This window comes from Drosophila virilis, unplaced genomic scaffold (assembly GCF_030788295.1).
Source record: "Drosophila virilis strain 15010-1051.87 unplaced genomic scaffold, Dvir_AGI_RSII-ME tig00002018, whole genome shotgun sequence".
In the NCBI taxonomy this organism is placed as follows: domain Eukaryota; kingdom Metazoa; phylum Arthropoda; class Insecta; order Diptera; family Drosophilidae; genus Drosophila; species Drosophila virilis.
In genome coordinates, this window is record NW_027212882.1 from 190,816 (window position 1) to 216,031 (window position 25,216).

The following is a 25,216-nucleotide window of genomic DNA, read 5'->3' on the forward strand; positions in this document are numbered from 1 at the left end:
TGAGCATATATATATTGCAAGACAAAGGAATGGAATTCGGCAGAATATGCAGACGTTGCATAGTTATTTAAAGATTATAGTTATTAGAGGGTTCATTTTTTGATTACGATAATGAATTTAAAAACTTTGTTTATTTTTTTTTTAAGCAAATTGAAGTTACAATAATTGGATAGATTTTTTTACTCATTAAAAAATTTTAACCTCTCTTGATGTACTGTTTGTTTTTGTTTTAATTTTTCTTTATAACTATGTTATCGTTAGGTTCTATTTCTATGACCTTAAATGGTCCTATATATGCTGGATCTAACTTATGGCCTGTTTCATTTATTAATAGTACGTTATCTTCTATATTCTTTACTTTACTATCGTATATAAGTTTATTCTTTTGCTTGTTTTGTTCAAGCATTATTCCAGCTGTTTAATATGCTATTTCCAATCTTTATTTTGATTCTCTAGCATAATGCTCTGCATTATATAAAGGTTCAATTTGTTCATTAACATTATTAAATGACTTAATGTATTGGTTTTTGCGAAAATTTAGTTAATATTGGCAGTAGTTGCGCATTGTGGAAGGTGTTGTATTGAAACAGTAAACAAAATATTGAAGCCAAGTAGCCAATCAGTTATGTCCACTGATATGTAGAAACGAATGAATGTTCTCTGGCTTCGCTTTACTGTTCCCAAGGTCTGGTAGTTAAAGTTAGGTTTCCGATACCAAGGTATTTACATAAATCTTTTATAACTGAGTTTTTGTACTTTGTTCGCATGTTCGTAATGAACGTCTTCATTACACTTCATTTTTGCACTTTTTTTTGGTATTGGTATGGCAGCAAGGTATTTTGTTAAGTCCCATTTTTCGTGTGACTGCGTATTCATTACCCTCTGATTTTGGTGGTGGACTAATCGTATCTACTACTACTCTCTCAAAGGCCATAACTAGTGAGTGTGAGTTGACAATTTTGATTTTTAGCATTTGGGACACTTTTTCACATAATTTGTAATATCATGCGTCATGTTCTTTCAACAAAATTGGCGGTTTTTTTTCAATAGTTTTTGTTGGTCCCGTATGCCCTCCTTGAATTGGACTACCATTACATTTCATGACCGTATTTCTTTAATTTCTTTATTACTATTTAATGTGGTCACCGGCTGGAGTAGCCTACTCTTAGTTTTTTCAATTTCTTATTGCCCATTTTTTTAAAGGAATCTATGCAATTCAAGTTGCTTGATACCAAATATACCGGCTTCTTTTTCAAGCCTTTGGAAATATGAATTTAAATTAAAGACTCCAACTCAACAACATCAATTCTGCCAATAATCTTTTTCCATGTTTTTAGAAACATTTGACCAAATTTAAATGAAAGGTCAAATTTAAAGTCAAGGTCATAGTGGGCATCGAAGAGTCCGGTTGCTTTTGCAATTTTGGTCCTGCGCACGATTTATTCTGTCTACTTGAACTTCTTGTAGTGACTTTAAGTATGTTAGTTGCTTTGTTTTTTAATTACATAAGAAAAAAAATGACAATAGTCATCCGTTATAATGCATCACCAACGAAATTGTCTTAACTTTTAAGATATTCTACAGTAAAGTCATACTCTTCTAAGTCGAATCACATTCTTGTTAATTTTAAACTTGGACTTACCATTGAAAACAAATATGTGAATAGTCTATGATCTGTTTTGATTTGAAATGTTGACCATATATATATATGGTAGAAAATGTGTTATTGCCCAATGTATTGCTGCCAACTCTTGTTCGCTTGTATATTTAGTGCATTCCTTTTGTAAATGAACGAGAAGCATAATACTACGGGCAATTGTTTATCTCCATATGTTTGAGTTAAAAATGATCCGCAGGCTAATTAACTGGCACCTGTTATGATGCAAAATTCTTTGCTATAATCTGGGCATTTAAGTTAAGTAGGCTTCATAAGAGCTTTTTATACCCTGAACCCATTAAAAATGGGTTAAAGGGTATATTGTATTAGTGGAAAATCCAAATGTATGTAGCAGTCAGAAGGAAATATTGTTATTTATTTGTTGCCTGTTTGGCAATTATGTTTTACGCTGACGACTTGGTGCCGGAGTACTGACGTGTTGAGCTAACGACGTTTATTTCAGAACTAAATGCATGCGATACAATTCTTAGGGCTTAAGGCTAACAGAATATGATTCTTAAATTATTTCTTCGTTCATTCGTGTCTGCCGGCTATGCAACGACATCCGGCCCAATGCTTATTCAGCAATTGTGGTCGGAGTCATATTCTGGCCAATCGTTCGTTGACTTCGCTTAACTACTCCGCCTTTTTACCAAGGCCGACCTCGGCCGACCCTATTTCTGCGATCACTTCTCTTAACTGTTACGCAGACTTTCTGCCGCTAGTGATTCGCCAAAACGCAAGACCGTTGGGGACCGGGACCTTATTCTGCACGTTGTTATGGATAATGAATAAGGTTCCGTTCACCGCAGCGCGGTCGATGAAGGTGATGAGGTGCGTGCCATGTACCAAGATTTCGGTGCCGTTGTCTACTTGCACTTTCGCTGGCCTGTCATTTACGGATTTCTCTTCTTTCCCCAACCCGAAATATGTAACCACACGATTTTTTGCAGTGCCAGAATTTTGTAGCTGGAAAATTTCGAACCACTTCGTCTTGTATCATCGCGAGAGTGTGCAAGTCGCAGTGAAAGGCGTTTACACCTCTTGGTATGATTATGTCTCCCAGCTCATCTACTAAAGACTCCTTGCATATAATGCTTTTTGTTCCCAAACAGTATAAAACTGCGCTTCAAAGGAAAGCGCGCCTTCTCCAATACTATCTGATTTTGAAAGAAATTCAGAGGCTTATCTGTTTTTTCAATGGTGTGAGTCAAAGAAACCTCACTGTGGATCGTTGCCGCAAAAGACTCGATTTCTTGTCCTACAACGTTGAGTTGTTATCTGGTGATCAGTGAAAATGTTAATGTTAAAATATTACATAGTTTTTGAAATGCACATTGTTGCGTTCCGTGAACTACACCTGAATGTTCCGCGATCTATGCCTACTGATTGTTCCATTTTACCCTTTTAGAATTTCCGAAATAGGCCTTGCTATTGCTGCGAAGTCTTTTATGAAACATCTATAATAACTTGCGAGAACCAGAAATGACCTGACTTCGAAATGTGTTTTCGGCTCTGGGAAGTCCTGTATGGCTTTCACCTTTTCCGGGTCTGTTGTCGCGCCGTTGCAAGTGACTATAAACCCAAGGTAGTTCACACTTTTCTTAAGGAAGCATGATTTTTCTACTGACACCCTCATATTTGCCTCATATAAGATCTTCAGGACCCAGTCTACTTGTCTGACATGTGACTCTTCATACAGACATAGCAAAATTTGCCGATCTGCTCTCGCAAGATATCGTCAAAGGTCCTCTGAAAGATGCTGGCTGCATTTTTCAGACCGAACGGGAGTCTTCGAAACTCATACTTCCCCCCATTTACTGAGAAGGAAGTTTTCTCAAGATCGCGTTCTGCGAGCATGATTAGATGGTAGCCAGACTTGAGGTCCAACGTCGAGAAAAATTTCGCTTCTCCCAAGTTTCCCAATATCATTGAAATATTTAGCATGGGATATTTATCGGGTATCGTTCTCTCGTTAACCTTGCGAAAGTCCATAACTAATCGCATGTTTCAATTACCAGCCTCATCTGTACCTTTTTTATCCACAGGCAAAATAGGATTACATATTGACCTTGTTGGTCAGTAGGGTAAGTTTTTTCTCCACTTCGTCAAAATATTGGAGTAGGGGCAAGCCGCGGGGCCCCTTATTTTGCTTCTTATAATTATAACAACCTAAGAGCTGCCATAATATGCCTTGAAAATGTGGTAGGCGGCTAATGCCGCTTGCCTCCAAGAAACATAAGATTCCTGTATTCCCGCCAACTCAGGTAAGCATTTGAAGGCGTCTAGTGGCTCGTTGCAGCGAATGTCATTTCTAATCTCAATAGCAGCATTCGCTACTACTTGTGGGACAGCAACGTTTGCTGCTGCCATTTGTTCCGATAATTCATTAATTCTCTGCACTAATAGCTGCTCTCTTTGCTGGTTTGCATTGGCTTGTTCTGTTGGGGCATTGCTTATTGCTGTTTGAATTATTTATCTAATTTGCTCTGGATCCATTTTGTTCGAAATTGGGGGGACTGTAGGGGCAAGTCGTGGAGCTGGGATTCTGATGCGGTTGTCACAGTCAGAAGCCGAGTCGCTAGAGTTCATTCGGGGGTGCTATACTGACCGAAAGACGATTTCGTTGGCATTAAGAGCAAAAACAAATAAATGCACGCGCGGTCTAGCGGAAGCAAAAACAAAACAAAAAGTCTAAAGATGGGTCGAATTACGCCTCAGCTCTGAACCACGAGAATCGCATAAGCAAGAAAGTATGTGCCGTTGAAGCATAATTTTTTGAGTGGCATAAAAAGTAACACAGATTATTTTTTGTTTTTTTTTTTTTCATTTGTACAAAATTAGTTTACTGCTATCAAATCGAATTCTCAAAAACTTTTGTTCTTACTCTAGCAGGTGATTTATTGCAAAATATAACGCATGCAAGATTTCTCCTGTCTTTGTTTCTTTTGTTTTTGTTTTTCTTTTTTATACCCTTGCAGAGGGTATTATAAGAATAGAAGGAGACATCTCCGACCCCATAAAGTATATATATTCTTAATCAGCATCAACAGCCGAGTCGATATAGCCATGTCCGTCTGTCCGTCTGTCTGTTTCTATGCGAACGAGTCCCTCAGTTTTAAAGCTATCTTAATGAAACTTTGCAGAACTCCCTCTTTCTGTTGCACGCAGCACATATGTGAGAGCCAGCTGGATCGGACCACTATATCATATAGATGCCATAGGAACGATCGGTCGAAAATTAAGGTTTTGTATAAAAAAAATTTTGTTTATCAAGATATCTTGACCAAACTCGGCATTTATTAGTTTTACTTTACTCCTCATATATATGCAAAATCCTATTAAGATCGGACCACTCTATCATATAGCTGCCATAGGAACGATCGGTCGAAAATTAAGTTTTTGGGCGCGTGGGCAATTGTAACTACCACTAGTTGGGCGCCAATTATGAGTCTTTTGAGTGTATTGATTAAGTTACAGCAATAAAATATACAGTTTGGCAATTATGTTTTACGCTGACGACTTGGTGCCGGAGTACTGACGTTTTGAGCTAACGACGTTTATATCAGAACTAAAAGCATGCGAAACAATTCTTATGGCTTAAAGCTAACAGAATATGATTCTTAAATTATTTCTTCGTTCATAGCGGCCACGCAAATATTTTGAGTCTGCCGGCTATGCAACGACAACCGGCCCAATGCTTATTCAGCAATTGTGGTCGTCGTCATACTCTGCCCAACCATTCGTTGACTCCGCTTAACTTATATATTCTGGATCAGCATCAAAAGCAGAGTCGATCTAGCCATGTCCGTCTGTCTATCCGTCCGTCCGTCCGTCCGTGCATCCGACGAACTTGTTGTTAAGATGCCCAGCAATATGAAATTGGAGTGGGGCCGGCATCGGATGTCAAATGTTTTTTCATAGTGGTTCGATCTTCATAGGATTTTGCATATATATGAGGAGTATAGTAAAACTAATAAATGCTGTTTGGTCAAGATATCTTAATAAACAAAACTTTTTTTCATACAACTTAATTTTCGACCGATCGTTTCTATGGCAGCTATATGTTATCGTGGTCCGATCTAGCTGGCTTTAACATATGTGCTGCGGGCAACAGAAAGAGGAACTTCTGTAACGTTTCATAAATATAGCTTTAAAACTGAGAAACTAGTTCGCATAGAAACAGATAGACTGACAGACGGACATGGCTATATCGACGCGGCTGTTGATACTGATGAAGAATATATATACTTTATGGGGTTGGAGATATCTCCTCTGCATGGGTGTAAATATGGGCAATAAATATTTAAATACATTAAATAAGCGCTACTATCAAAGGTGACACAAATAGACAAAAATGACGAAAGTCAAGTAAAAGCCATATTGTCGAAATATCATGATGATCCTATAGAAGGAGACAGTTTACGCGCAACTTGGTAAAAACTAATTATTATTGGCCCCAAATGACTAAGACAATCACAAAGTATTTGAAAACTTGTGAGGCGGCTAAGGAGACCAGCCACCCCACAGTTTTCACGGCAAGGAGCCGTCATCCCTTTGGCCAAATTACGGCAAGGAGCCGCTGGCGGGACAACGCATTAATTTTCCTTAGTTATAAGTATTAATTATATTAGGTTAAGATCTTAGTGCAATAAGAGGCAAGGAGTCATCAGTAATATAATCAGTTCGATTGGTAGCAAAGAGGCAAGGAGCCGGGAATATTATAATTGATTTAAGTAGGGAATTTGAATTTAACCGCCGACCGCCGCTGCAACCGTTCGTTGTCGATCGGTTGCTCAACACCGTCTTTGAGAGCGCAACTTCAATTCGGCGGCGAAAAGCGAAAGCTCCGAGGCGAAGTTGCGAAAGCTCGCTGCGAAATTCAGCCGAAGCGAGCGCATGGCTTGCCGGCGAGCATGCCGGCACTTGTGATCGAACGTTAAGGGTGAGTAGAAGTGCCGCGCGAGATAAACGAAATCATGGATGGTATAGTGGAGCGCTTGGGCTCCAGAAAACAGTGCGGCAGGGCTTAGCTTAGGATTTACGATAAGGTCGGAATGAATAATAATGAATAAAGTGCCAACGTTGTAATTATCTAGAAAGTATTGGATTATTCCGTGTTTCCTGGTAACCCGGCTTACCTTAACCTCGGAACTAACCGGTGTTCGACCTAACCTCGAACGAGGGGCATGCGGTACGAGATTGTGGCTCCGGGGTGGGCATTGCCGGTTGGTGTTTAGGTAGTGGAGTTGGTGCGAGGCGACGGCCCGCTAGTGTAGTTGGTGCGAGGCCACGGCCCGCTAGTCTAGCTGGTGCGAGGCCACGGCCCGCTAGTGTAGTTGGTGCGAGGCCACGGCCCGCTAGCATAGTGGTACGAGGCCACGGCCGGGCAGAAAGATAGAGTATTTGGGTAGTGGAGTTGGTACGAGGCCACGGCCCGGCAGAAAGATAGAGTCTTTGGGTAGTGGAGTTGGTACGAGGCCACGGCCCGCTAGTGTGGTTGGAGCGAGGCCACGGCCCGCTAGCATAGATGGTACGAGGCCACGGCCCGATGGTGTAGGTGTGTAGAGGTGGATCTGGGTTTGGTTTGGTCAGGATACTCACCCCCCCTTAAGCCTTCTCTCCCAGCGAAATTATAAATAACTTGTAACTCGCTAGACCTGGTAAGACTGAGAACTATAGCCAGGATCGTATTGAATCTGTTCAGAAGCAATTTCTGCTTTTTGCCTTACGAGGTTTAAATTGGGACCCTAATCTTCGGTTGCCGTCCTACTCCAGCAGACTGCTTCTTCTCAACCTTCCGTCGTTAATCAACCGTAGGACAATTCTCGGTGTTGTCCTTCTACATAAGTTGATTATTGGCGACATTGATTCTCCTTTTCTGCTAGGGCGTCTTCAATTCTCTGTTCCGGCTAGACCAACCAGATCGCCCCTTATTACTATCTACGTGCACAACTGATTACGCTATGCACAATTCTTTTCGCGTGCTATGTAAAAATTATAATAGTTTGCATCACGTTTTCTCTACCGAACTGTCTCTACCCCTAATAAAATCGTTGCTTTCAGGATACCTTCGGGAAGTCGCTGACCATTCCCAGCTATGAGCAGGGGCATAGCTAGCCGGACAGGCTGAAAAATTTTCCTCCACCGTGTCGGTGATTTCCCATTACTTTTCTGTTTGTCCTATCCACTTAACACTCTTTATCTAACTTACATTGCTTTACTTTATTAACAATTTTCTTACTTTCTTTTTTCCTATTTATTGTATTTTCTTTATTAATATAGCAAATTAAGATTATTTTTAATTTCACTTGAGATCACTTTTTTCCTACTTACAACCTTCTGCTTAGATGTAGTCTCTAATAGCGTCACTGACAAAATTAGCTGTGAAAAGGGGCACAGCTGGCCGGACTGGCAAATAAAACACCTCCATCGGTCGGTGATGCTATTTAGAAAATTGTATCCTTTAACTAGGCTTTTAGCATATAATTATATTGTACAATCTTTTGAATTATGAGGAAGACACTCGTTTTGTCGACCATTAATAAATAAATAAATAAATAAAATAAATATTTTTGTTAACAACAAAATAAAATAAATACCCCGGCCAGAAGCTACCTTACAAGTGGCGCCCGAACAGGGACAAGAGGCGTTTAGGGGTGTGGCATGTCGGTGGATTAAAGCCCTCAAGCATGCCCGAATAGCTATTTTCCAAAAAAAAAAAACAAAAAATATAGGGTATTTCTAGTCGGGTATATCCTAGAAGGAAGGTAACCTAGTAGAGAGTACGAGAATGAGAAGGTCATGTATGTGCGAAATTTGAAAATAGGGTATTAAGTAGTCCGGTATACCCCTGAGAACATTTCTATACCTCGTGTTAGGCATAGCCAGAAAATGAACACGTGCAGCTGGTGAGTGACAAAAATGCTAGCAGCAAGCCGGCAAGTAAGATAAAGAGACGAAAACATAACGGTCGGTCGTGAGAGTACAGCGCGCGCGCGCCAGCCGGGCGACGTCGAGACCACGCTCGCACGCGGGTGCCCACACGCGCGCCTCAGTCGACGTCGGCGTCGAAGGACCGTTAAGGCGTCGCGGCAGCGGTTGTACAGTGGGGCGAATCCAACTCACGCGCGGTGAAAAGTGAAATTCGCGAGTACAGCTGTCGGGGGCAGTGAAGTGGTCACCCTTTAAGTGTCACTTATGGTATAGCCCTCGACCGTATGCCCAGGGCAATGAGCGAAGTGTTCTGCGATAGGGCTGCTCGTTGGTTTCTGAGCTGTGGGCTAAGAGATGTGCCGTGGGCGGTGTTTAGGAGGGATTTCTTGGAGTTTTTCTTGCCCCCTCGTTACTTCGAGAGGCTCGACGACGAGATCCGATCCCGGAGGCAGCGCGTAGGTGAAGCGTTCAAGGAATATTTGATAGAGCTGATGGCTCTTATGCACCACGCTAAATACGAGCCGGCACAAGAGCTGCATCGGATCTACGAGAACGCCGCTCCGGCTCTATGTGCGACGGCAAGACTTTTCTACCCTATCCCAGCTAACTCAACTGGCTGTAGAATACGAGACCGTCTTGAGGCAGAGGGCGGAGTACTCGGGCTGCCAACCCAAGGGTCAGGGTGTCTCTAGTTCAAATAGTGCAGAGTGGGCGAGGACGGCGCAGTCCTCGGGATATCTCAATCCGTTCCGGTCTGCTTCCAGCGGATACGGGACGACCGTTGTGGACAACAGAGTCTCCACCCCACCCGCTGCAACTCACGCAGAGGTGGCCCATCAGATGATGAGCCAAGAGGCCGGGAACGGATATGATCCGCGACGGGCGTGTCGTAGGTGCGCACAGGAGGGGCATTTTGCCAGGGAATGTCCCAACGCCCCTGTCTTATTTTGTTGGGCATGTGGAAGCCGGGGCCGAAGTAGTCGGGAGTGTTGCCGCCGCGCGGAGACGGGAAACGGGCAACGGCGTCGTCCGCACCAGGATCGGGTCGGCGCCAATACACGCGTAACGCAGCAATAGGACACCCCCTGAAGGTGGACGGTGGCCGGATCGTCGCTACGGTAGAGATTGGCGGACGAACGATGCCCACCACGATCGATACTGGATCCACTCGTAGCTTCATGAGTGAGGACTGCGTACGCAAATGGACGATCCGGGGAAGAGCGGAGGAAATACAGGCACGTACCCGCCTGGCAGATGGGTCCACCCTAGAGGTAGAAAAGGCTTTGAGAGTAGACGTCAGCTTAGGGGGAAAAACGATCAGCATGACGATGCTCATCATGCCCTCAATGCTGGACCATGTAATCCTGGGTATGGATTTTTTGGGGGCGATGAATACCACAATACGCTGCGGCTAGGAGGAACTGCTCCTAGAAGCAGCGACGACACCAGGCGTGAGGCCAGGAGGAAGGCCTCCCAAGGCATGAAGAGGGAGCACCTGCTCGGCTACAGAGCCGGAGGAAGGCCTCCCGAGGCATGGAAAGGGAGCACCTGCTCGGCTACAGAGGGAGCCGGAGGAAGGCCTCCCAAGACGTGGAAAGGGAGCACCGGCTCGGCTACAGAGGGAGCCGGAGGAAGGCCTCCCAAGGCATGGAAAGGGAGCACCTGCTCTGCTACAGAGGGAGTCGGAGGAAGGCCTCCCAAGGCATGGAAAGGGAGCACCTGCTCGGCTACAGAGGGAGCCGGAGGAAGGCCTCCCAAGGCACGGAAAGGGAGCACCTGCTCGGCTACAGAGGGAGCCGGAGGAAGGCCTCTCAAGGCATGGAAAGGGAGCACCTGCTCGGCTACAGAGGGAGCCGGAGGAAGGCCTCCAAAGGCATGGAAAGGGAGCACCTGCTCGGCTACAGAGGGAGCCGGAGAAAGGCCTCCCAAGGCATGGAAAGGGAGCACCTGCTCGGCTACAGAGTGAGCCGGAGGAAGGACTCCCAAGGCATTGAAAGGGAGCACCTGCTTGGCTACAGAGGGAGCCGGAGGAAGGCCTCCCTAGGCATGGAAAGGGAGCACCTGCTCGGCTACAGAGGAAGCCGGAGGAAGGCCTCCCAAGTCATGATGGGGGAGCACCTGCCCGGCTACAGAAGGAGCCGGAGGAAGGCCTCCTCCCAAGGCATGGAAAGGGAGCACCTGCTCGGCTACAGAGGGAGCCGGAGGAAGGCCTCCTAAGTCATGATGGGGGCACCTGCTCGCCTACAGAGGGAGCCAACGCAGGCCTCCCAAGTCAGGAGAAGGGAGTACCTGCTCGGCCTTCGACGGAAAAGGTCAGGAAAAGGGGAGTAAAGTCCTGCCCGAATTGACAGCCTGGAGAACCCAAGAGGTGGCGCATAGAGCTGCAGAGACAGACTTCTAATGGCTACGGAAGCGGCACTGCGGGAACGTGCAAGATAAAGGACGAAGTAGGAGCGATGACCAGAATCCAGACGGACATAGAAGGCCATAGCGACTGCCAGAATCGAGCGGCCATGGAGTTCTGTCTGCAGTCGAAGTGGTGCCAGGAGGAGGCGAGAACGGCATTGAAGAGGCGGAGTGGCCAGCGGATCTGGATCCAGAACTGAGGGAGTTCCTGGAGTCAGAGCTGGCTCTCTTCGAGGGGCTGCAGGGAATCTCGCACATCGCGGAGCACCGAATCCGGCTGAAGGATGACAAGCCGTTGAAACAAAGGTACTACCCCAAGAATCCGGCCATGCAGAGGGTGATCGACGAGCAAGTGGATGAGTTGATCCGGGCAAATGCCATCGAGCCGTCGCGTAGTACGCACAGCGCCCCGATCGTCTTGGTCAAGAAGAAGACTGGCGAGTGGTGTATGTGCATTGACTACCGACAATTCAACGCGCATTCCATTCCGGACGCTTATCCGGTGCCTCGTATTAACCACATCCTGGAGCGGTTGCGCCACGCCCGGTTCATCTCCACTCTGGTACTGGCAGATACCGATCGCAGCCGATAGCCGGGAGTGTACGGCGATCACAGTCTCTGGAAGAGGTCTTTTCCAATGGCGGGTGATGCCATTCGGCTTACACTCGGCGTGTGCGACATTCCAGCGTGCTTTGGATACGGTAATAGGGCCGCAGATGGAGCCTCATGCGTTCGCTTACCTAGACGACATCGTGGTAATAGGAGCGACGAAAACGAAGCATGTAGAGAATTTGAGGGAGGTATTCCGCCGGCTAAGGGCGGCCAATCTCCGGTTAAATAGAAAAAAATGCAGCTTCTTCCGGGAGAGGTTAGTGTACCTAAGACATGTAATTTGCGGAGAAGGGATACGGACCGATCCAGAGAAAGTGGAGGCGATACGAAACCTGAGGGCCCCAACAAATTGCAAAGAACTGCGACAGTGTCTCGGGATGGCGTCATGGTACAGGCGGTTCGTACCCAATTTCGCGACCCAGGTACAGCCACTCACAGCACTCTTAAAGAAGGGGCAGAAATGGGCATGGGAGCAAGAACAGGAGGAGGCATTGCGTCAATTGAAGGAGAGCTTGACGACTGCCCCTGTGTTGGCTTGTCCCGACTTTTCCGCCAAGTTCGTCTTGCAATGGCCAAGAGCGGGTGATAGCATGCGCGAGCCGAAAGTTGCTGAAGGCAGAGGTAAACTATTCCGCCACTGAGAAAGACTGCCTGGCAATCGTGTGGTCGATCCGGAAGTTGCGTTGCTACCTAGAAGGGTACCGATTCGACGTAATAACGGACCATCTAGCGCTCAAGTGGCTGAATTCGATCGAGAGCCCGTCAGAAAGGATTGCGCGATGGGCATTGGAACTTCAGCAATTCCAATTTGACGTTCATTATCGTCGAGGGAAGCTCAACGTCGTGGCCGATGCGCTATCGAGGCATCCTCTAGAGACCTGTCAACAAGCAGTGGTGGCCGAGGCCCCCTGCAAATGGGTCGCGAGGATGCGTGTTAGAATCGCCGAAGAGCCAGCCAAGTTCCCGTATTACACCGAGGAAAACGGACAGCTATATAGGCATTTGCGTCACCGGATAGACGATGAGGACTACATCCCTTGGAAACTATTCGTAGGCAGTGGTCAACGCCAGAGGGTACTGCGGGAATGCTCCTGATGCTCATGATGCTCCTACGGCCGGACATCAAGGTGTCAGAAAAACGGTGGCGAGGTTAGCCCAGCGATACTACTGGCCGGGTATGTTCCGCGATGCCGCCAGATACGTGAAATGTTGCGAAGACTGCCAAAAATTCAAGAGTGAGCAACTCAAACCGGCTGGTCGCATGCTGACGAGGCAGGTGGCAGAGCCGATGGCGGTGCTTTGCGCGGACTTCGTCGGACCCCTTCCACGGTCGAAACATGGAAACACGATGCTTCTGGTGTTCCATGACGCTTTCTCGAAATGGGTGGAGTTGGTCCCTCTCAGAAGAGCCACGGCAGCACACCTGCTAACTGCGTTTCGAGAGAGGATTCAAGTAGGTTCGGGGTACCTAGAAAGTTTGTGTGCGACAACGGGGTAAAATTTACGATTCGGAGCTTCAAGTCATTTTTGGAGTCCCTGGGTGTAGAGATCCATTATAACGCCCCATACTGTCCGCAAGAGAATCCCACTGAGAGGACTAACCGGACTGTAAAGACCATGATAGCGCAATTTATTGAGGGCCACCAAAGTTCGTGGGATGAACTCTTGCCCGAGATCTCGCTGGCGGTCAACAAGCGTGGCAGATTCAACGGGCTTTAGCCCCGCTTTCCTGATACAGGGCAGGGAACCTCGGTTACCCGCAGCTCTGTACGACCACGTAACCGGGGTCCGCAACTAGTGCGCTCGACCCTAGGACAAAGGCGGATAGGCTAAAAGAAATTTTTGATATCGTCCACAGCAACCTCCAGCGCGCATCAAAGGACCAGAGCAGGCATTACAACTTGCGGAGACGAGAGTGGCGGCCCTCGTTGGATGGTCCTGTTGAGGCAGCACCAGTTGTCCAACGCTGCCGAAGGTTTCGCCGCAATGTTGGCACCCAAATTTGACGGCCCCTACAAAGTCGTCAAATTCATATCCCCCAATATTGTGCGGCTGGTGAAATCAGACCACCGCAAGAAGAGGGTGGCCAACATCTCACAATTGAAACCATTCTACAGGAACACGATGAGCGACGAAGAAGACCAAGATCCAGGGCACGCAACTGCCCACGAGTAAGCGAAGGATGAGAGCAACACCCGTCGCCCAATAGGCATAGTAAAGTGTCAGCCGCACTGAGAGAATAGGGCATTCACAAATAAGTCAAGAGTAAGTTAACCAGTAAGCTGAACTTTCAGATGGAACCCGAAGTTATCGTTATATCGTCAGACGAAGACAACAGCAGCGGGGACACCGAGCCTTTCCCCGGGCCGGGAGCCGCAGGCCGTCCGCGTGACCCACGCCAAGAGCGTGAGTACTATAGAAGAGAACGGCAAGAAGGACCGCCTCGCCAGTTCCGCCATACACTATTCTCCCGGCGGACCGACATAATGGAGAGGCTAGACTTGCTAATGGCAGTCGAGGTCACGACAATGTTCGTGGAGGCACCGTTCGCCCGGAACTTCGCCACCGTACGCGGAAGAGCCTGCATCTCCGCCCCTCGCATGCCACCTGGCACAATCATCAGAGCTGGCAGCCCCAACCGCGGCCAGCGAGATGGACGAGGAAGGGTCCGCACCGTTCGGAACGGAGGAGCACATACCACCAGCGCAGGACGTGGAGGCGGTAGGAGAATAGATATCCCCGTCGGCCGGAGACGCGGAGTCGCCACCGACGGAGGTGCCGAACGGTACCCGCGCAAACGACGGGGAAGCAGACCCGCTGAGCCTCGACCCAGAACCCTTAGTGGGAGGGGACCCGTCAACGGAGGACGAGTCGGAATTCCGTCGCCGCTTTACCACCCACCGTCTGGAGGTAGACCCGGGCAGCCAGTTTCCCAGGATAACGCTGCGGTACCTACCAAAAGTCCCCGTGGTAGCCAACAAATCACGTCTGAACCCCGTAAAGCGGGGTGCCGAAAAAGGCCCCGGCGGAAAGCGCCGACGCAGCCGCCATCGTCGACGGAGAGCCGCCAGGGGCGAGCGTCGCCGGAGTGGAGACCATCGCCGACCCAGTCCCGAGGGAGCATCCTCGCCGGCCACGAAGAGGCTTCGCACAGAGACCGAGAAGCCCGAAGGATCGCAGCGGTGCGTGCCGCGTTCGCCCCGCGAGCGCCAGGAGGGTCCTCCCCAGCTCGGGAAGGATAACCGCCGCTGCCAGATCGCTTCTCGAGGAGGACATCCCGAACCCTGGCCGATACCGATAGCGATCTGCCAGATGGTCGTGGAGAAGCACAATCTCAGCACCAAGGACGCGGCGAACTTGGCCGTTTCCCCAAACCGCGCCGAGGCGCCAGACGGAACCTTTCCTAAGGAATCGGAGGAGGAGTGGCTCGACGACGAGGGCGAGATGCCCGCGCTCGTGCCTGTTGCCCGCGCCGAGACACCCGACACCATCGCCCGGCGGGAGTTAGAAGACGCCTGGTTCGGCCAAGAAGGCAAGGCGTCATCCCGAAAAGGTTCTTTCACGGTTCGCCAGGAAGGCCCGGATGAAGTCTGGTCCGAGGAAGAGGACGCGGTGGTGACGGCTCCGTCATCCAAGCTTTCGAGTCCTACCCAGGATTCCTCCCCCATGGCTCTAAAGACTCCCACGAAGAGCGAGTTGTGGGACGACATAGTGGACCTTTTCGACGGCATCGACGGGTGGGACACTAGCCTGGACTCAGTGCTGGAGGAGTGCCGCAGTGCCCGCAGTGCCGACGTGAGGGTCACACCGGAGAGCCACCCCAAGAAACCCGACACCGAGGACGAGGCGATCGCCCACAGTGCTGACGGGGTAAAACCGGAGGGCCCTGTCGAGGAACCCGTGCCCGATTCCGCCCCCTCAGGCTGGAAGGTGTTTCCCCTTGGGACACCGTTGTCGTCGGGCGTGGTGGACCTAATCGCCAGAGAGGCGCGAATCCGCCGCAGACGGGGAGAGCGAGTACAGCGTTACGCTGAGCGCGCATAAAGATAGAGTATTTAGGTAGTGGAGTTGGTACGAGGCCACGGCCATCTAGTGTGGTTGGAGCGAGGCCACGGCCCGCTAGCATAGATGGTACGAGGCCGCGGCCCGATGGTGTAGGTGTGTAGAGGTGGATCTGGGTTTGGTTTGGTCAGGATACTCACCCCCCCTTAAGCCCTCTCTCCCAGCGAAATTATAAATAACTTATAACTCGCTGGACCTGGTAAGACTGAGAACTATACCCCGACCAGAAGCTACCTTACAAACTTGTGTGCAATGCCAATTAGAAAGAAAAAATACTCATACGAAAGCCCCAATGATATTAACGAATACTCCAAATACTGTATTTGACACTGCTTTAATAGGCACATTCGGTCATGTACTGCGTTCTAAGTGCTCTAAGGTGCCCCACCACAAGCTTTTGTCAACAATGAGCTGTAGTGGCGTGGGCCAGAATGGTTAGGCCTACCTCAGAGCCAATGGGCCATTCCTTTGGACCCCATCCCAGATACGACAAGAGAGCAAGGCTCCCTCATTTTCTTTCCTCGTTTGCTTTTCCAAGCTCGATCGAGCCCTGCGATTGTTGGCATACATTTATCGCTTTTTCAAGCGTTGCAAACGATTGTCACTCCCGTCAATTATCGAAATAATACTTACACAATCAATTTCTGTAAAATCTGCGTCATCAAAAAAATAAGTCACATTCGCTCGGCCGTTCACTCACACGGGAGTCGATTTTGCAGGCTCCTTCGATGTTAAAGGCTACGTGTGCATCTTTGTGTGTTTCAGCATCAAAGCCATCTACCTAGAATATATATCCGACCTGAGCACAGAAAAATACCTAGCGGCATTTGCGAGATTTGTAGCACGACGAGGGTGCCCAAGTCAAATGCATTCCGACAACGGCAAAAATTTCGTCGGAGCGGCCAATGTTCTTGCGCGCAATGTTGTGGAAACGCTTAAGATGCAACTCCAGGCCACTTACAGTCACCAGAAACTGTCCTGGCACTCCAACCCCCTTGTGCGCCACAAATGGGCGGCCTGTGGTGGGCAGGTGTAAAGAGTTTTAAAACTCATTTTAATAAGTCTACATCGACCTCCAAATAAACCTACGAAGAGATTTCCACGCTCCTATCCAAAGTTGAAGCATGCCTGAATTCAAGCCTGATATCTCCAATGTCGGAAGATCCTACTGATCTCTTAGCTCTGACACCCCAAAATTATACCTTTGCATGGGTATAAATATGGGCAATAAATATTTAAATACATTAAATTAGCGCTACTATCAAAGGTGACACAAATAGACAAAAATGACGAAAGTCAAGTAAAAGCCATGTCGTAATATCATGATGATCCTATAGAAAGGGACAGTTTATGCGCAACTTGTTAAAAACTAATTATTATTGGCCCCAAATGACTAAGACAATCACAAAGTATTTGAAAACTTGTGAGGCGGCTAAGGAGACCAGCCACCCCACAGTTTTCACGGCAAGGAGCCGTCATCCCTTTGGCCAAATTACGGCAAGGAGCCGCTGGCGGGACAACGCATTAATTTTCCTTAGTTATAAGTATTAATTATATTAGGTTAAGATCTTAGTGCAATAAGAGGCAAGGAGTCATCAGTAATATAATCAGTTCGATTGGTAGCAAAGAGGCAAGGAGCCGGGAATATTATAATTGATTTAAGTAGGGAATTTGAATTTAACCGCCGACCGCCGCTGCAACCGTGCGTTGTCGATCGGTTGCTCAACACCGTCTTTGAGAGCCCAACTTCAATTCGGCGGCGAAAAGCGAAAGCTCCGAGGCGAAGTTGCGAAAGCTCGCTGCGAAATTGAGCAGCCGAAGCGAGCGCATGGCTTGCCGGCGAGCATGCCCTTGTGATCGAACGTTAAGGGTCAGTAGAAGTGCCGCGCGAGATAAACGAAATCATGGATGGTATAGTGGAGCGCTAGGGCTCCAGAAAACAGTGCGGCAGGGTTTAGCTTAGGATTTACGATAATGAATAATAATGAATAAAGTGCCAACGTTGTAATTATCTAGAATGTATTGGATTATTCCCTGTTTCCTGGTAACCCGGCTTACCTTAACCTCGGAACTAACCGGTGTTCGACCTAACCTCAAACGAGGGGCGAGGCCACGGCCCGCTAGCATAGTGGTACGAGGCCACGGCCCGGCAGAAAGATAGAGTATTTGGGTAGTGGAGTTGGTACGAGGCCACCGCCCGCTAGTGTGGTTGGAGCGAGGCCACGGCCCGCTAGCATAGATTTTCACACTTTCACACTTGAAAGCGATTCAATGCCACCAGTTATTACATTATTATTCCACATCAAAGAGAGAGACAAGAATGAGACTAGAATTAAAAGAATACCAATTTACATAGAGACACTATTGATATGAATGGGCAAATATTAATATTTCAAACAAGATCATCAATAAGACAGGAAAACATCAAATATTATTAATGGTCGACAAAACGGGTGTCTTTCTCATTATTCAATAGATTATACAATAGAATTATATGCTAAAAGCCTAGTTAAAGAATACAATTTTCTAAATAGCATCACCGACCGATGGAGGTGTTTTATTTGCCAGTCCAACCAGCTGTGCCCTTTTTCACAGCTAATTTTGTCAGTGACGCTAAATAGTGACGGTACCTAGTACATACATCCGATAAATAAATCCACAAATCATATGTACTATGTGTGTCCACATATAATATTTTTTAGTGCACAATCCACAGCAATATTATAAAACAGCAATATTATAGTAATAAATTGCAATTTCAACCGGCGTATGTGCGTATGTACACACCACACTCATATGTAAAAACAACAGCTGCCGATCCGATCCAATTACACGTTTTTATGCAATTGCACACATTCCCATACAATTACGCTTGTTGCGAGACGCACCAAATAAAAACACAACAATCACAATTAATAGATTCATAATACTACTAATTTATTGTAAATAAACAAAAACAGTACACATTAACTTCGAAGTTCTACATTTGTCAGCGGTGTGTAGTCAGCCACAATATTTTATGAGTACCACAAAAAGTAAAAGTAAACCAACCGTTACCGTATTCAAAGACTAATATAATAATAAAATTATCGAAAACGAGCATCGAATTCTTTATTATTATTTCCCTTGTTTAATAAATAATCGTATTTTTTAAATTACCTAGTCAAATAAAGTTATTAATTAAATTAATTAAATCAAATAAATTTTAATTTTAAGCAAAATTATTATTGTACAGGCATTCCAGTAGTTCTTTGTTTTAAGCATCGCAATCTCTACTACTAGAAACGAGGACCTTTGTTTTCCTACCCAAGCGCTTCCGTCTAGTATGCCAACTGGCAAAGGAGATGAAACAAAGCATCAATTAGCAGTCCGCAAGCACCTCCAGAAATTCTCCGTCTCCAACAGCAGCCCTTAGAGTCGAAAAAAAAGTCGTCCCGGACTAAAAGCGAATCATCCGCGTCCACGCCAAGGGGAACTGTTAAGGCACCTCTTAAAAAAAATAAAAAAAAAAATCGATCGCCGCCGTCCAAAGCAAAAAGCGAAGCATCCCTGACTACTGCAGTCGGACGCACTAAGGCAACCATTAGCACAAGATCTAGTCCGATTTCCACGCGAGCTAATACCAAAACGGCCCAAAATATGACAGACGCGGCCTTAATCAAGTTTATTGCTGTCGCTGATCGGCTAAGTCAGTTTGAAGCAAAAATAAACACTCCTGGAGGCTCTGACCCGTCTCTCTATACCTGCCAGGTCCGTCGGGACCAAGTGCGAGCCTTGTGGGACAAGGTTGAAAAAGAGTACGGGGGTCGGTTCAACAATAATCTCGGAAGCCGGTTCACTGGAAACCATTTCAGGTATGTAGTCTAAGTACGACTATTGTGACATGGTATATGAGAGATGCGCCGCTATACTTAGTGAGCAAATCGATACCGCTAACGCCCAAAATAGACCATCCGCTCAGTCCACCATTCCGACATATGCTCCCACAGGGTGTCGCTAACCTCCTTGCGACACAGAAATCTTCAGCGGAGATTACATACGTAGGCCCACATTTCGAGACGTCTTTACCGCAATTTACATAAATAACCCTAGGTTATCAGAGGTCGAGAAATTATTTCATCTCAGTGCGAAAACCAGCGGTGAGGCTCAGGCGATTGTATCGAAGTCACCTTTGACTAACGATGGCTTCAGCTTGGACCAATCTGACTGAGCGTTTTGAGAACATAAATTGTTAGTCAACAGCCAGCTCAAGATTCTTTCCAACCTGCAGCCAAGCTCCCAAGAGTCTGGAACGGCAATTAAGGAACTTCAGAGCACCATTCAAGGTTGCTTGACAGCTCTGGAGTTATCCGAGATCAACATAGAAAACTGGGACTGTATCTTCGTGTACGTATGTTCCTCCAATTTACCCAAATTAAACCTCTCTCCTTATGGGAACAGTCCATCTCCAGAAAAAACGACATCTCATCTTGGCTTGAGATGAACGCCTTTCTCTTAGAACGCTATCGCACTCTAGAAGCGCTAGAAGAGCTTAAGCCAAGCGCAAATACTCCAGCGGACTCCAGAATTGATCGAACAGAACCTCCTCCACCACTAGAAGGCTTAACTCATTTGAGAATAAGGTCGCTAACAAGCCGCAAGCCTGCAAATTGTGCTCCAGGGAGAATCACCCTATCCGTCTGTGCCCACGATTTCTCCAAATGCCCGCCAGCGAACTGGCAACTCACATCAAACAGCAAAAGGGATTGCACAAGTGCTCACAATTGTTTTACGTGTAAGAGTTGTCACAATACGCTCTTGTATCGTAGTGACACTCCACAATTGAGCCCTACAGTAGTCTCCAAGCCACAAGCAACAGCTCCCTCCAATCAATCCATCCTACCACATTTGGCAGGGAATCTACCATCATGTTCGATACCCCAAATTTTATTGAAAACTTTGCCAAAACTCCAGTTAGCGGAGCCTAATTTCTACAAGAGTTCGCAGATAGATGTGCTGATTGGCGCTGATATCCTACCGTCCATACTAACGGGCGGCTCCCATCCTAATATATGTGGCACGTTGTTGGGCCAGGAAACTATTTTCGGGTGGATTTTAACAGGCCCAGTTTCAAAGACCGCATCCACCGCAATCTCGTAATTCTCGACTCGAATATCTGTCTCTCAAGAAGGGCAATTAGACGTCATTCTCACAACATTTTGGGAGGTGGAGGACATTCCAGTCAAATTGGTAAAGAGCTCCGACTCCTTTTGTGAGAGTAATTTCATCCGAACAACAACAAGGAACGAGAATGGCAGATATGTAGTCACCCTACCTTTCCAAGAACCTAATCACATAGACTTAGGACATTCAAGATCTATCGCACCAGCTCAGTTTCTAAAGAACGAGAATCGTTTAAAAAGAAACCCTGTTTTGAAAAAGCAGTACGACTCCGTGATTCGGGAGTACTTCGACTTAGGTCATATGACACAAGACTCTCCAAACATCAAACCCAATAATTTTTACCTGCCGCATCATGCTGTTTTTAAGCCCGATAGAACCACAACAAAGGTTCGCGTTGTGTTTAACGCCTCCAGCCCGTCTTCCAATGGCAAAAGTCTAAATGATATCCTACACACGGGACCAGTATTCCAATCCGATCTGACGATTCAGATACTAAAGTGGCGATTCTACCGCTACGTTTTCAATGCCGATAACCAAGATGTATCGGCACATCCAGGTCGATCCAAGACATACGCCCTACCAACGAATACTATTTCGCAATGAGAACGAAGAACTTTGCGACTTCGAACTCAATACAGTTACCTTTGGGGTAAACTGTGCCCCATACCTCGCAATCCGGGTCCTCCATCAACTTGCTCGTGATATACGAGAACATTGTCCCATCGCATCCGATATAATTGAAAATTATATGTATGTCGATGATGTTCTAGCAGGGGCACACACGAAGCCACAAGCAATTTCAGCCATTGCAGAACTCCGCATGGCACTCGACAGAGCTGGGTTCCCTCTGCGAAATTGGACATCCAACACAACTGAAGTGTTAAAAGGAATACCAAGGGACCACTTACTGTGTGCGGATTTCTTAGAAATCGAAGAGGCCAGCGTCGCTAAAACGCTAGGCATTCGATGGCAAGCCACAACAGACCAGTTTTTCTTTGCTCCGTCCAAAATGGTATCTCAGCCTTCGCTCACTAAACGTGAAGTACTATCACAGATTGCGAAATTGTTCGATCCTGCTGGATGGCTAGCACCTGTGATAGTTCGAGCAAAGATTTTCATGCAAGAGATCTGGCTCCAAGAGCTGGGGTGAGATGATTCCCTGCCGGAAGATCTCGTTAAACATGACTTCCTAACCGACTATCGCTCTCTCGAAGAGATCCGTATTCCAAGATGGGTTGACTTTCGAAAAAAGGCAAATTTGCAGTTTCACGGCTTCTGCGACGCGTCCCAGCGCGCATATGGTGCTGCACTTAATTTGCGCATCGAGGTGAACGGATGCATCTCCACTTACCTTCTCGCAGCAAAAACGAGAGTCGCGCCAGTTAAGACGGTATCACTACCACGCTTAGAGCTGTGTGGCGCCGTCCTTCTTTCCGAGCTCACCACTGCTCTTATTCCTCAGCTCCCCATCCAGAGTAAAGAAAATTTCAATTGGACAGACTATTGTTCTTCCCTGGTTGGATAAACATCCATGCAAATGGTCTACCTTTGTGGCTAACCGGGTAGCCAAGATATCATCCACCAATGGCAAATGGTCCCATGTTCGGGGGGTTTCTCCTCGGGACCTATTGGGCAGCACTTTGTGGTGGCATGGACCGGAATGGTTACAACTACCACAAAACCAATGGCCAGTTCCTGTTACGGTACTTGAGACAGAGATTGAACAACGCGCAGTGAAGCGCAATGTCTCACAGCTACCCTCCTATAACCTTCTGGAACGATTCTGCAGATTAGACAAGGCATTGCGAGTTATTGCATATGTCTGTCGCTTTATCCAGCGCTGTAGAAATCCAGCGATCCACTTTCCCGCCGAGCTCCGTAATGAAGAACTTACGAGAGTTCAGTTCTGACTTATCGAGTATAGTCAACGCCAAGCTTATCCTAAGGAGTATAACTGTTTGCTCGATAAGAAGCCAATTCAAGGATCAAGCAGCATTCGCAATTTAACCCCTTTCAAAGGGGTATTCTGCGATCCTGTGGACGGGTGAGAGCGTCAACTCGACTCGCGTCGACTTTGCCGGACCTTTCGATATTAAAAGCTACATTGGTCGAGCATGCAAAATTACCAAGGGTCTTCGTGTGTTTCAGCACGAAAGAAATCCATTTAGAAGCCACCACAGATCTAACCACGGAGAGATTCCTGCCCGCATTTTCGCGATTTATCGCAAGACGTGGCCTTCCACAACAGATGTACTCAGATAATGGGAAAACATTTGTGGGAGCGTCATCCGTTCTTTCGAGAGATTTCTTGCAAGCGACCAAAGAGCTCATCTTATCCAAGCATAGCCATCAAAACTTGTGTTGGCATTTCAATTCTCCTGGCGCTCCTCACATGGGCGGATTGTGGGAAGCTGGTGTCAAAAGCCTTAAGACCCACTTCTACAAGGCCACCGCATCCTCAAAATATACATATGAGGAGTTCGCAACTCCCCTCTCCAAGATTGAAGCCTGCTTTAACTCCAGGCCAATCTCTCCAATGTCGGAAGATCCGACTGATTTATTGGCTCTAAGTCCAGGCCACTTTCTAGTTGGTGGCCCTCTTCTGTCAGCTACCTAAGCCAGTAATCAAAGAAGACGCTATTTCTATAATTAACCGATGGCAGCGACTCAAAGCGCTCTACCAGCAATTCTGTTTCCGGTGGAAGAATGAGTATTTAAAAGAGCTCCATAAGCGAAACAAATGGCAGTCCCCTATAGGTGATTATCAAGGAAGATAACATACCAATAAATGAATGGCGCCTTGGCCGAGTCCAGCTGGCTTTCCCAGGCACAGATGACAAGGTCCGCGTAGTGAACGTGCTTACCGCTAGTGGTGTTATCCGAAGGCCAATAGACAAATTGGTCCTTCTTCCTACTGAGGGACATAGCACCACCGACTAATCCTTTAAAGCAACTAATCCCTCTTTGAAAACAAAATCATCACATAATAACACCTGTCCTACATCAGTTTGCATTTTCGAAAGGAAAGCATAATTTACCGAGGAAGTGAACTCAAGCAGATTGGTCGTAGTTGACCGATTCTTTACGAATCCATGTTGAACAGGGGAAACAACTGATTTGCAGAAATGCTGCAAATTCGAAGTGATTATTTTTTCAAATAATTTAGGAATAGCGGACAGTTTTGCAATGCCCCTGTAATTTTATATATCCGACTTCCCACCTTTCTTATGAAGAGGAATGCTATAAGATTCTTTCCAAAGAGATCGAAAGACAGAAGTTTCAAGGGATAGATTAAAAAGCTTTAGCAATGGATAAAAAAGGGAAGAACTACACTCCTTAAGTAGACAACTAGGAATATTGTCCGGCCCAGGCGAGCAAGAAGATTTCAAAGAGTGTATAGCTAATAGAAGAGAGGAGTGTTAAATAATGAAGGGAGGTATAGAACTAGCTGAAGAAATAGTATAAGGGTAAGAATTAGTATTAGGACAGACTGAAGAGTAAGTTGATTGGAAAAAATTAGCAAAGAGGTTAGCAGAATAAGTGTCATTGCTAGCTTTATCCATCCCAAGAGAAAAACAAGATGGCAAACTTGATGATTTACGCTTCAAGTTTACAAAATTATAAAACTGTCTCGGATTTCGGGCAAATTGCCTTTTATAACGAGTTAGAAGTTCGACTTGGCTATGGAATATTTAGCCAAGTCTGTACACGAACCAGACTTTTTAAACTTTTTAAAATATTTGGATTTTACATTTTTTAGATGCGATAATCTGGGAGTAAACCAGGGTGGTTTTGAAAAAGTAGTCGAAGGAATTGACTTGGGAGTACACACATCTAAGAGGGAGTTTAGGGTGGTATAAATAAAATTAATGGCTGTATTCATATCAACTGAGTCATATAAAAAACACCAATCGGTTGAATAAATAAGCTGATTCAGCAAAGAATAATTTCCTTTGCGAAAGCAATAGCGGGGCTTATTGGCCGATGAGCCCGAAATGAAAGGATTACAATTTAGCATTGCAATCTCTAAAGTTGGATGATAGACATCCTCAGGAAGAGATAAAGGAGGGGACCTAGACACATTAGAAATAAGGTAGTCGTTAACAAATACAAGGCCAAGTGTTCTATTCATATGATAAGAAATTGAAGTGATTTGAAACAACGAAAGATCAAGCATGCAGTCTATAAAATCGTGCTGTGCTGAGGGCACTAGATAATAATTTTCAGGAGTGAATAATGACCAAGAGATGTTCGGCAAATTAATATCACCCAACACCATTAATAGGTCATTATCACGCACGTGTGAAGTCACTTCTTTAATACAAGTAATGTGATTCATATAAACTTGAATATCAGAAGAAGGTGGGACATAAGAGCATG

At 46.4% G+C, this 25,216-nt stretch overlaps 1 pseudogene; it reads left to right on the plus strand.

Moving 5' to 3' along the window:
• Window positions 1–16,538: 16,538 nt before the first annotated feature.
• Window positions 16,539–23,453, plus strand: LOC138911690 (uncharacterized; annotated as a pseudogene).
• Window positions 23,454–25,216: the final 1,763 nt, after the last annotated feature.